Source organism: Enhydra lutris, unplaced genomic scaffold, assembly GCF_002288905.1.
Source record: "Enhydra lutris kenyoni isolate GAN:26980312 unplaced genomic scaffold, ASM228890v2 scaffoldscaffold12, whole genome shotgun sequence".
Classification (NCBI taxonomy): Eukaryota; Metazoa; Chordata; class Mammalia; order Carnivora; family Mustelidae; genus Enhydra; species Enhydra lutris.
Genome location: NW_019154096.1, coordinates 78,364,717 through 78,374,716, shown reverse-complemented (window position 1 = coordinate 78,374,716; position 10,000 = coordinate 78,364,717). Strand labels below are relative to the sequence as shown.

Below are 10,000 nucleotides of genomic sequence, written 5' to 3'. Positions count from 1 at the left end.
CTCAGCTGGCTATCTATCATCCTCCTTGGGCAATGTTGCATCCTTTTAAGATACTAATCATTAGTCCTAATAGTGCTAATGTGCGCTTGGCATTGCTTTAGTTGAAACAACAAAAACACTTCCTCCCACCCTCCTCTTGGAGCACTCACCCAGGTCGCTGGCTTTCGGTGACCTGGAGGGGACGAGGGTTGCTTTCTTCCCAACAATGGGGAACAGCAGAAGGCCCAGGGCATGAATGACCGCAGATTTTGCAACTGGTACCCAAATCGAATAAATGTTAGGCGTGTACATATGACACCGGTTTTGTGAAGCAGGTTTAGACTGTTTTGAATAGGGGTTGAGTTTCAGCAGCTTTCATTACAAAGTTATCTTTTGATCGTGAACTTTGCTGTCCAGTGTCTGAAAAATTAAACCCGGAAAACTCTATGAGTTAAGCCTAAAGAAATATGCGCCACCAGTGGCGAGCAATGCTAATGTTTAACTAACTGGAATAGCTGTTTGCTTAGTGGAGAATGTTCGCTATCTGACAGAAGGGACAGCTCTCTTATTAGTAATCAAATAGGGCTGGCCAGTTGTGGCCGTCACTCAATTGAGAACAAGTTCAACACTTTATGGAACTCCAGCTACAAAAATCAATATAATTATATTTGTCTGTAGTGTTGTGGCTATGGAAATCACACAGCCTCGGATTGTCGTCTTGTAACTGAATTTATTTTATTTTATTTTTGATTGGCTGAAAGTGTTTGAGCAGCTCTTGGAATCTTGTCTGAGTGGGAGATGCTTGAAGAGGCAGTGCCTGTTTGCTCGGGATCCAGGACTGCCAAGTGTTTCATCTTTCGAGCTGTCTTCGATTTGTGATGTTGGTACATTCTGAAAAGATGACTTGCTTTCAGATTGTGTGGTTTTCCGCATGGCACGATAGTGGAGTACTCAGGCTGATCCAACTAACGTTTTGGAAGCTGTGTTTCCCCTTCAGAATCATTTTGGGTTTGTGTGACAGTCCGTCATTTATCGACTATTGATAGCCAGCAACTTTTAATACTCGGTTGCAATCACACAATGGCAAATAGCTTCCCTTGATATGCGGAAACGTACACTGTAATTCATGTCTGAATGCTCTCTTATATTTGGTTAATTAAAGTGTTTGCTAAAATTACTGATACCTTTCTCATCTAAGTAAGAGAAGTGTGTGATCGTTTGATATTCTAGAAGCATGAGAGGAGGGGAAAAATGTAAAAACATTTGGTTAATGGGTTTACTAAGTTTATTTGAATACGGAGGATTGCAGCTCCTTTCACGCCTGGCATAAATGCTTTGGAGGTCTTAATTATTGATGAAAAATCTGCTCTGCTTCTCAATTCAAAGATATGACAATTTTATAGGAATTTTAATCACCTTCCACGTTAAGAATTTTAAGGTAAGGACAGTTTTCTTCGCAGGACAAATAGAAGGTACATTTTTAGCATTCTTAAGAGAGTTGTCACTTATAATGGATAAATACTATTTGCATTTTGCTGCTTGATGTAAATCCTCGTGACATGGTTGCTGTATTGGCCCAATCTCCAGTTGTAGGTGAATTTCAAGAGGAAAAATGAAGACTCTCCTGTTCACTAGGGCAAGTTGTGTTAATCAGAGAAAGAAAAACACCTACAGGAGGGGAATATCTTTAGAGAGAGGCAGTCTTTCGTGAACTGAGATGTGTTTCAATTTCGTAATGATAGTCATTTCTGTGGGGTGTGTGTTGCCTCCTAAAATTAGTTGCTTATGTTGAGTTTCTAGCCTGCGTTCCCTCTTGAGTATTGCAGGATAAAATATCCCATCAGGTTGGTGAGTCCGTCTACAGGTCCCCATCAGCAATGTCATCACTTGGTTAGTCGGCTTAAAAAAGAATTATATACAATGTGCTTCGCCAGCTCCTTGTGGCCTTTGGATACATTTAGCAGGTTCTGACCAGATAAGGCATATTTGTCCTGAGGATATAAACCAATAATTCCAACCTGAATTGAGATCAATGGGCCCACATTTGTTCTAACCCACACCGAGCCTTTTCCGGCACGCCGAGACTGCTTTTCTGTGTTATGAGAACAGAGGAGTAATCTTTCCGCTCTGGCAGGGAAATCACATTCTATAGACTCCGATGCCTTAAATCAATTAATTACACAATTTAGTTATCTTTCAGAAGCATTAAATACTCATGAACAGCACAGAAGACCCTTCAGAGTCAAAAAGAGGGGAAAAGCATAACCAAACCCTTTTAATTTATTGCGAGGGTTTCACTTACGTTAACTGTTTTCTTCCTCATAAAACAATGCCAGAGAAACCATTTTTTATAGCTCCACAAATATAATTACACTGGAGTTTATGTAAGATAATGTAACAACTTATGGGGGTAAAGGAAAGGGGAAACGTAACATTGTAAAGTAAAAAGCGTGATCCATAAAGAGGAACTGCGGGAGAGAGCATCTATGGTGCGTCGCAGGGACCTGTGGAGAGCCAGATGCAAGGAGGGAAAGGGTGTGTGTGTGTGTGTGTGTGTGTGTGTGTACACACCCAGGCACACACACCCACATGTATGTGTATCTGTGTTTGTGTGTACGCATCTGCATATGTATGCATAATTTTTTACGGTTTTCCTGAAAAGGATGGGAGTATCATTGTCCTCATGGAATAATGTTTTCTGGGAAAACACAAAAGCAGATGGTCTTCATTAGGAACACCCATTGTCCACATATCCCAACTATGAACAGATAAATCTCTCTTGTTTCACCCGTACATTCCAAGGGCTGTAAATGATTACAGGATGTCGGTGTAGCTGCTAAACCAGAACCACACTTTGGCTCTCGTCCTCCTCCCGTGCCAGCCTGGTGTGCTCCCTGAGGCCTTCTGGAAGTGCCTGGGAAGGTCCATGCTCTCACCTCCCTTCCTTGCCTGGCCCACGTGGACGGGAGGTGCACGGTCCAACTGTTGCAACCTGCGAGGCGGTGGGAACCCGGGTGCCGTGACTGTCCAAGCAGGCCGGTCGCACACCGTGTGCCCGCCCAGTGCCGGGAGCGTGCGCGGCGGGGCGGTTCCAGATGGCACCGTCTCCGGCGTCCTGCTTGCTGGCACCGCTGCGGCCGGCAGTGCCCCCTCCCCAATAAATCTGGCATTAGGCTATAGAGTTTGGGAGACTTATCATTCCAAGTCTGTCCTACTTTCCTGTCTGGAAGCCAGACATCTGTTTATCCCATTTTCTCTCATACAGAGTTTGGAATAGCTCTAGTTTGGGGGGGGGGGGAGTTTTGTCATATTTAACAGCTGTTACAAAATTTCAACCCTGTGGGCTCTGAAAATACTTTTCAGCTGACCTCAGATTTTTATACATAATTGACATGGGGTTGTAGAAAAATATTATTTACTTAACCTTTCATTGTCTGCGATTTCACATTGTCCTTAGTCAGATGTGCTAACTACCGACCATTTTAACTTGCACGCCCCCCACCCCGCCCCTCCAAAGCCTCACTTTGATTCATTTGCGCTTTTTAAGTTTACACCTTTAAAGTGATTGCAGAAGGGTAGCTGAAGACCGATTGGAGATTTTCTTTCTTTCTTTCTTTCTTTTTTCCCTTTCTTTCTTCTTCTACTTCTTCTTCTTCTTCTTCTTTTTTTTTTTTAGTCAACAGTGTTTCCTTTCACTTCCTGTCACAAAGGTCAAAGAGAGCCGACCTTTGCTGGCAGTCCTCCTCACTGAATTATTCATGGCATTGACTTTTTGTCAGCACACACAGTTGTGCTCTGGGACATTTTATTCATTTACCTCATTTAAAGCGCCTTTCTGCACCTGTTCAAGTATTAATATCATGTAATTTGGGCCTAATGCCGATTTTGCTGAACACTCATTATATTTTTTATTAGCTATATTTCCAAACGATTATGTATGATTATTACCAAGCCTTACAAACAGCACCGGGCTATTCCCCAGCCCCTTACATCTTCTTGTCAGGTTGTTTTCAGAAGCGGGGAGGATAAACATTTGACCAGTCCCACTGTTTTTATTCCTACTCCGTCTCCAAGCAGAGAACTTAAAGCTTCCTCCCTCACGGCTTTGCACGAGCGTGATTAAATCCAGCTCTGAGGGAGCTGTACAAATGCCAGCATTTATAAGGTCAACGCTTTTGTTAAAAATGCTATGTAAATGAGGATCTGCAAAAAGGGACATTAAATAAAATTAAATTCATTGTCTTCTTTAATGTCATTTACATTTTGGCTAAGCCCCGGCCTGTCAAGGAGGATTTTAAAAATAATTTTAATTACACATCATTTAGGGACCCAGGGTTTTCTATTCAGTAGCATTTGGAGAACCTGCAAAATGGATACTGTTTATTAACTTCTTAAACGACAACGTGTCATTTCATCTGCATAACGCGATGAAAACAGTACAGTTTGGTGTTAATTTTTCCTTCTCGGTTCTCTTCAAGATGTGAATATAATTATCAGCGAATAGGCCTGCAGGTCCTGGAGCCCTTCTCTCGGTGCTGGCTGTGCGTCTGAGACATGGTTCGGCTCAGGGGCTGTTTTACTGCACTGGGACTTGAGTGAAGGGCAGATACTGGCTAGAATTTGGCAATACGAAGGCACACTTTGGATGAATGGATGTGGCTACAAAGAGTCTGACTCTGCCTGGCACCAGCCCCATCTGGCTTCTCACACTCAGGTGTGAATGGCTGTTTTATGCCCTGGCACCCCGGTGGGGAGAGGCAAAAAGTTCACCGTGCTCATTCAGCCTTTAAAAAAATTTTTTTTTCATAAACTTCTGAAAATAAACAGGAGAGGAAGCACCACATTACTGAGTCACAATGACAGGCTTTCACTTAAATAGGGGGACACCAGAAACAGATCCCACTTTGTGTGTTTCCCTCCCTGGGCGCCCCAGGACTCGTGGCTCTCCGTCATGCACGCTAAGCCCGCGTGCTCACTGCCCCCGCGTGCCACGGGGAGGGCAGCCGGCTGCCACCGTGGTTCAGGGCCCCCACCAGGCCCAGGGCCTGCGCCTCTGGTTGAGGCCGGGAGCCCTGCAGAGATTTATGGCTGCCTGGCCTGGGTAAGGACTCCCTGGCCAAGCCAGGCAAGGGCTGGGTTTTAAAACAAGCCACACACCCGTAATGACTTCCGCAAGGCTCTCAAACGACTCGATTCTCCTCCTCCTGTGCAAGGGAGAGGCCTCCTCGCGGCTGCAGGAGCCCAGGGCCGCAGGCCGGGCTTGAAAATGCAGGGGCGGCAGGGAGGGGCTGCAGGCAGGGCTGTCAGAAGCTATACTCCACGAGGTATGTTGACGCAAGCCATCCCGCGCCTCTGCGGCAGCCTTATCAGGTGAAAAGCAAAGATACTGCCAGTGCCTGTAATTGTGTTAGGATGGCTTGGATGAATTGGATTACCTTATGGAAAGCCGTCCAAACTCGGGGTTCTGTTACGCATGCTTACAGGAAGCAAATAATTACTCTCTGGGCACCAGGAGATAATTGGGGCTGGCCAGAGGCCTTCTCGTGCCGCCGAAGAACGCAGGAGGCGCCGGCCTCATCAGAGAGTTTAGGAGACAACCCGGAGGACGGTGGTCCTCGCTGCGTGTCGGTGGCTAGCATCGCCGCCGTGCTTTCGGCTACTTTTCAGCGATGGTGAATAATTGGCCGGAATTCAAACCAACAGGGGCATCGGGAGGCACGGTGGAGGAGATAAAAATCCCACGCACTGGTGATGGACACTGTCGTCGCAGACAGGAAGTGATTGACAAGTAGGGGTACAGGAAGTGAAAACTCAGGGAGCTTAAGCCTGCGCTTGGCCTGGCTTCTGGGGCTTAGACTCGGAGAAAATGAAAACCATGCACTCCGGTTAGCCGGCCAGAACACAAGCTCCTCTTGTTTGTTTATCTTCGTAGCAAATCTCCCGAAAATGTTTGTGGTCGAAAGTCCGCATAATGAGACATTATGCTGGTATTATTAATGCTTTAAAATAAAAAAATATGTCTCTAATTGAGAGAAATAAGCAGAGGCATTTTATGTGTTAAGGGTTTTTTTTTTTTTTTGTGGTTTTTTTTGGTTGCATTTTATAAGCTTCTTAGTCTTTGAGGGTAACCAGGGTTCATTAAATCGCAGCCGCTTCAGGAGAAACTGTTTTCTAAACTATTTATTCAGAAAACAGTCTGTCCTATCTCTGAGCGTAATAAATGCTATAAATTTGCCACCAGTCCGGTGGAGAGCACCGTGGAGCTGGTGCCGGGAAACTCTTACTTTGGTTGGTTTTCGAATCCCTCATTTCCCTTTCCCTTTCAAAACAAAACACATGAAAAATATCCCTCTAATTCCTTCGCTGGAAGTTTCTCCGCTGGAGAACACTCCGCATGCACGGGGGGCGGTGGGGGCCGGTGGGGGGGGCAGCCGCGGACGCCCTCGTGGCATCCGAAGGCAGCAGCGCCGTGCTTCCCCAGTAATTCACTAGGAAATGAGTTTAACATGTGCGGAAAGGAAGGGCTCGAGCTGGTGTAGGACGCAGAGCCCAGGCCCCACTGACGGAAGGAGTCGGCTCCAGCTTGTCTCTGCTGGGTGTGGAGGGAGCCGCTCACACATCTGGGGAGGAGGCCGTGCTTAGCCCAGACAGGCAGCTCCAGCCGCGCCCCCTGCCTCCGCCTCCCCCTCCTCCCTCTTCTCTCCCACCTCTCCTGGCCCCCCTCCTCCCTCTTCTCCCTCCCTTCCCCCCTCCCCTTCCCCTCCCCTTCCCTCCTCCCTCCTCGCCTATATTTTTCCTTTTCCCTGTCTCTCAGCAGAAAGCAGTTGGGGGCAGGGTGCCCTGTTAAAACAAGACGAAACTTGGGCAGTGTTGAAGGCCCTGAAAACATTTGCCCTTCTCATGATGAGATTCCAGAAGGGGCAAGACCAGCCTTGGCCTGAGGCCCACCGTCCCAGTAAAGGCTGCACAGCCTCACACCTTGATGTCCGTTTTCACAGAAATGGAAAACCTTTGCAGGAGTGGCCAATCTGGATGTGATGGAGTCCCTGAAAAAGGGGTCTGGAGGCCGCCCCTGGTGTGGGGCTGTCGGAGGGTGACCTATGTGCAGCACAGGGGTGTGTCTGGGGCCGGGGTGGTCAGGTCACACCAACTCTGGGCGGGGTTGGCCCGTTAGGGAAGGTGCCCCTTTTATTTCAAATAACACCCAACAAAACCAACTTGACAGTGGGGAGCGGTCAGGGAATACTCCTCCCTGACAATCCCCTAAGTCTTCTAAGACCTTCGGTGCCAGGGGTATGGTCTGTAGGTCCCTAAACCCTTTTCTGGCCAATTTCCTCACAGCTGTCCTTCCCCAGTGTCAGGGCTCAGAATCACGCAGCCATCCAGCTCTGTAAGTGACACCCCATGGTCGGTGAGGAAGAAAGACCCTGAGGCATAAACTGATGCTGGGGCATGGGTGGTCAGGGAGTGGGGCCACGGATTCCACACCCGCACCAGAGACAATCACCCCAACTTGGCACATCCTTCCTCTGCATCTGAGACAGATTCCAAGATGGTCTGAGGCTGCTTTTTAGAAAAAATTAATAGTTTTTTTTTTTTTTTTTAAGTAGGCCCAGTGTGGGGCTCGAACTCACAACCCTGTCAGGAGTTCCATGCTCTACTGACTGAGCCAGCCAGGGGCCCCTAGACTGTATTTTTTAGAGCAGTTCAAGGTTTATAGAAACAGGAGCAGGAAGTACAAAGTTGCCACAGTTCCTTTTGGTAAGGTCTTGTGTGAGTGGGCACATTGTTACAAATTGATGAACCAACACTGATACGTTGTACATAAAGCAAAGTCCACAGTTTATGTCATATTATATATCAGTCCACTGTTCGTGCCTCTGTACCCATTGTCCCTGACCAATATTCTTCTCTCTGCTGTCTCCATAGATTTGCCTTTTCCAGAACGGCATATATTTGGAATCCTACAGAACGTAGCCTTCTCAGATTAGTTTCTTTCACTTACAAATCCACATTTAAGAACTTCTGTGTATTTTTGTGGCTTTATAGCCACAGACAATACATTTGGAATTTCTATTTTTTTCCTTTTTTTAAAGGTTTCTGGGTGATATTTTCCCTTTCATTTAATGTCTTTGTGTTTTTGTAATAAACTCCCTTACTTGTGCGCTTATCACTGCACACAGTGACATGCTGTTTGGATTTTTGGATACTGTCTGGGTTTCTCGTGGATTTTAGAAATTTACATGCCCTGCCCATTATTTATTTATTTATTTATTTATTTTGAAATAAGTACTGTGCGCTAACCGATTGTGCCACAGGAGCTCCTCATTTTTTTTTTTTTTTTTTTTTAAACAGTCGGCTCCTTTGCAAAGAAATGCACACCTTTTACCAAGAATTTGTTTAAGTGGTATGACTCCATTTTGCTTATTATCAGGGTTCCCTCCCCACCCAAGTAATACTTCTTTGGGATATTTAAATAGCATAGGCCATAGAAGGAGAATGATTAAATTATTGGAAGGCAAGTATGCTACACTGTGGCCTAAAAATGGCATGAATTCAGCATTCAGCATAGTTGTTGGCTTTTTTGGTTTAATAAATTAAACTACAAATTTTCCTAATTGCCAAACAAAATGTTAGGCCAGCTTTAGCCATTGCTGACAGTGAAATACAGCATAAAACCTGCTGAGAGTTATATGTGGTATTTAATACGAGACAGAGCAACGAAAGGGTTTTATGGCTAAGTATGAATTCACACCCAGAGCATTTGGTTCACATTAGGAGAGGTTTGTAAATCAGATCAGTGTGCGGGGTGGGGTGGTCCCCAGCAGCCTCTCTCCTGTCTCTCCATCCTGATATTTGGTTATTGGAATCGCTGCCAAAGGGAGCTCCCCCATCCATTTCCATTTTCTCAATGAAGCGATTCGTCCTCTGACATCAGGAAGATTGGGTCAGGAAATAAGTGGGGGATTGGATTAGACGTGATGCTCATCCCCACCGTCCGCGGTCATCGGCCTGATCCGGCCACCGGACAGCAGCCATCAGTTACCGAGATGCGGGCTGCCCATCGGTCCTTGGCCGGCGGGGACCCCAGGGAAGGTGAGAAGGATCTGGGAAAGTGCTTTCAGGGGAGAAAATGGCAATAACTATCATTTATTAAATTTGACAAGCAGGTTCTAAATATAACAGCCCTTTTCCCAAAGATCATTACTTTGAACAAATAAATGAGCTACGCAAGTTAATAAACAGCCAGGTTCCCTGTCCAGAGGTGTGCCTTTGTGCAGCTCAGAAAGAGACCCGGCCCTCTCCCGCTGCCCTCATGAAGGGCTGATCCTCTCCCATTTCTGCTGGTCACCAAAGCTTTTGTGTTGGACTTTCTGCTCCCCTCGAGTATCACATGCCCACAACAATCCAAGAAAAAGCTCTGCAATACAGGCTTTCATACATGATCGTGAATTACGCAAGGTCTATAAGTATATTTAACCTCAAGAAAAAAAAGAGGGACTGTTACAAGTCTTGTGGTCAGTAGCGCATTTGCTGGGCTGGGGGTGTTTGTCATGGCTACTGCTTATGTTCCCCAAGACCCCATTATAATTATCCCCAGCAATTAGAGCATCCAGAACCCCCTTCCAGCCCGAAACACATTTGTTCCCATTTATTAGACTGTGAGCAGTAACTAATTTACATTGTTTCAGAGTTGCGTGTTATGGTAACTTATTGCGTGTGCTGGGGGTCAAACAGAGTTGACCAGTCGACAGGGCAGACCCTCGCAGGGCGAGGATGGAGGGTCTAGTAACCTGAAGGTGGTGAAGCCGGGGGCACGTGATTTGAAACCTGCTACGGTCTTTTTAATCATGTTTTGATTTATTCTCTGTTACATTACTTGCTTTTACTCTTGTTTCCTTTCTGTTTTTTAACAAATCAGAGCTGGGAACAGGATTTTTTTTTTTTTTTTTTTTTTTTGAAGGAAATGGAAGCGATATCTTCTAACGAGTGGAAACTTTTACTAATGCCCTGAATAAAA

At 45.9% G+C, this 10,000-nt stretch overlaps 1 protein-coding gene across 10 annotated transcripts in view; it reads left to right on the top strand.

Moving 5' to 3' along the window:
- The window catches only part of LOC111145276 (early B-cell factor 3), a 115,460-nt gene that overhangs the window by 7,121 nt on the left and 98,339 nt on the right, over positions 1 to 10,000 (top strand). The window lies entirely within an intron of this gene.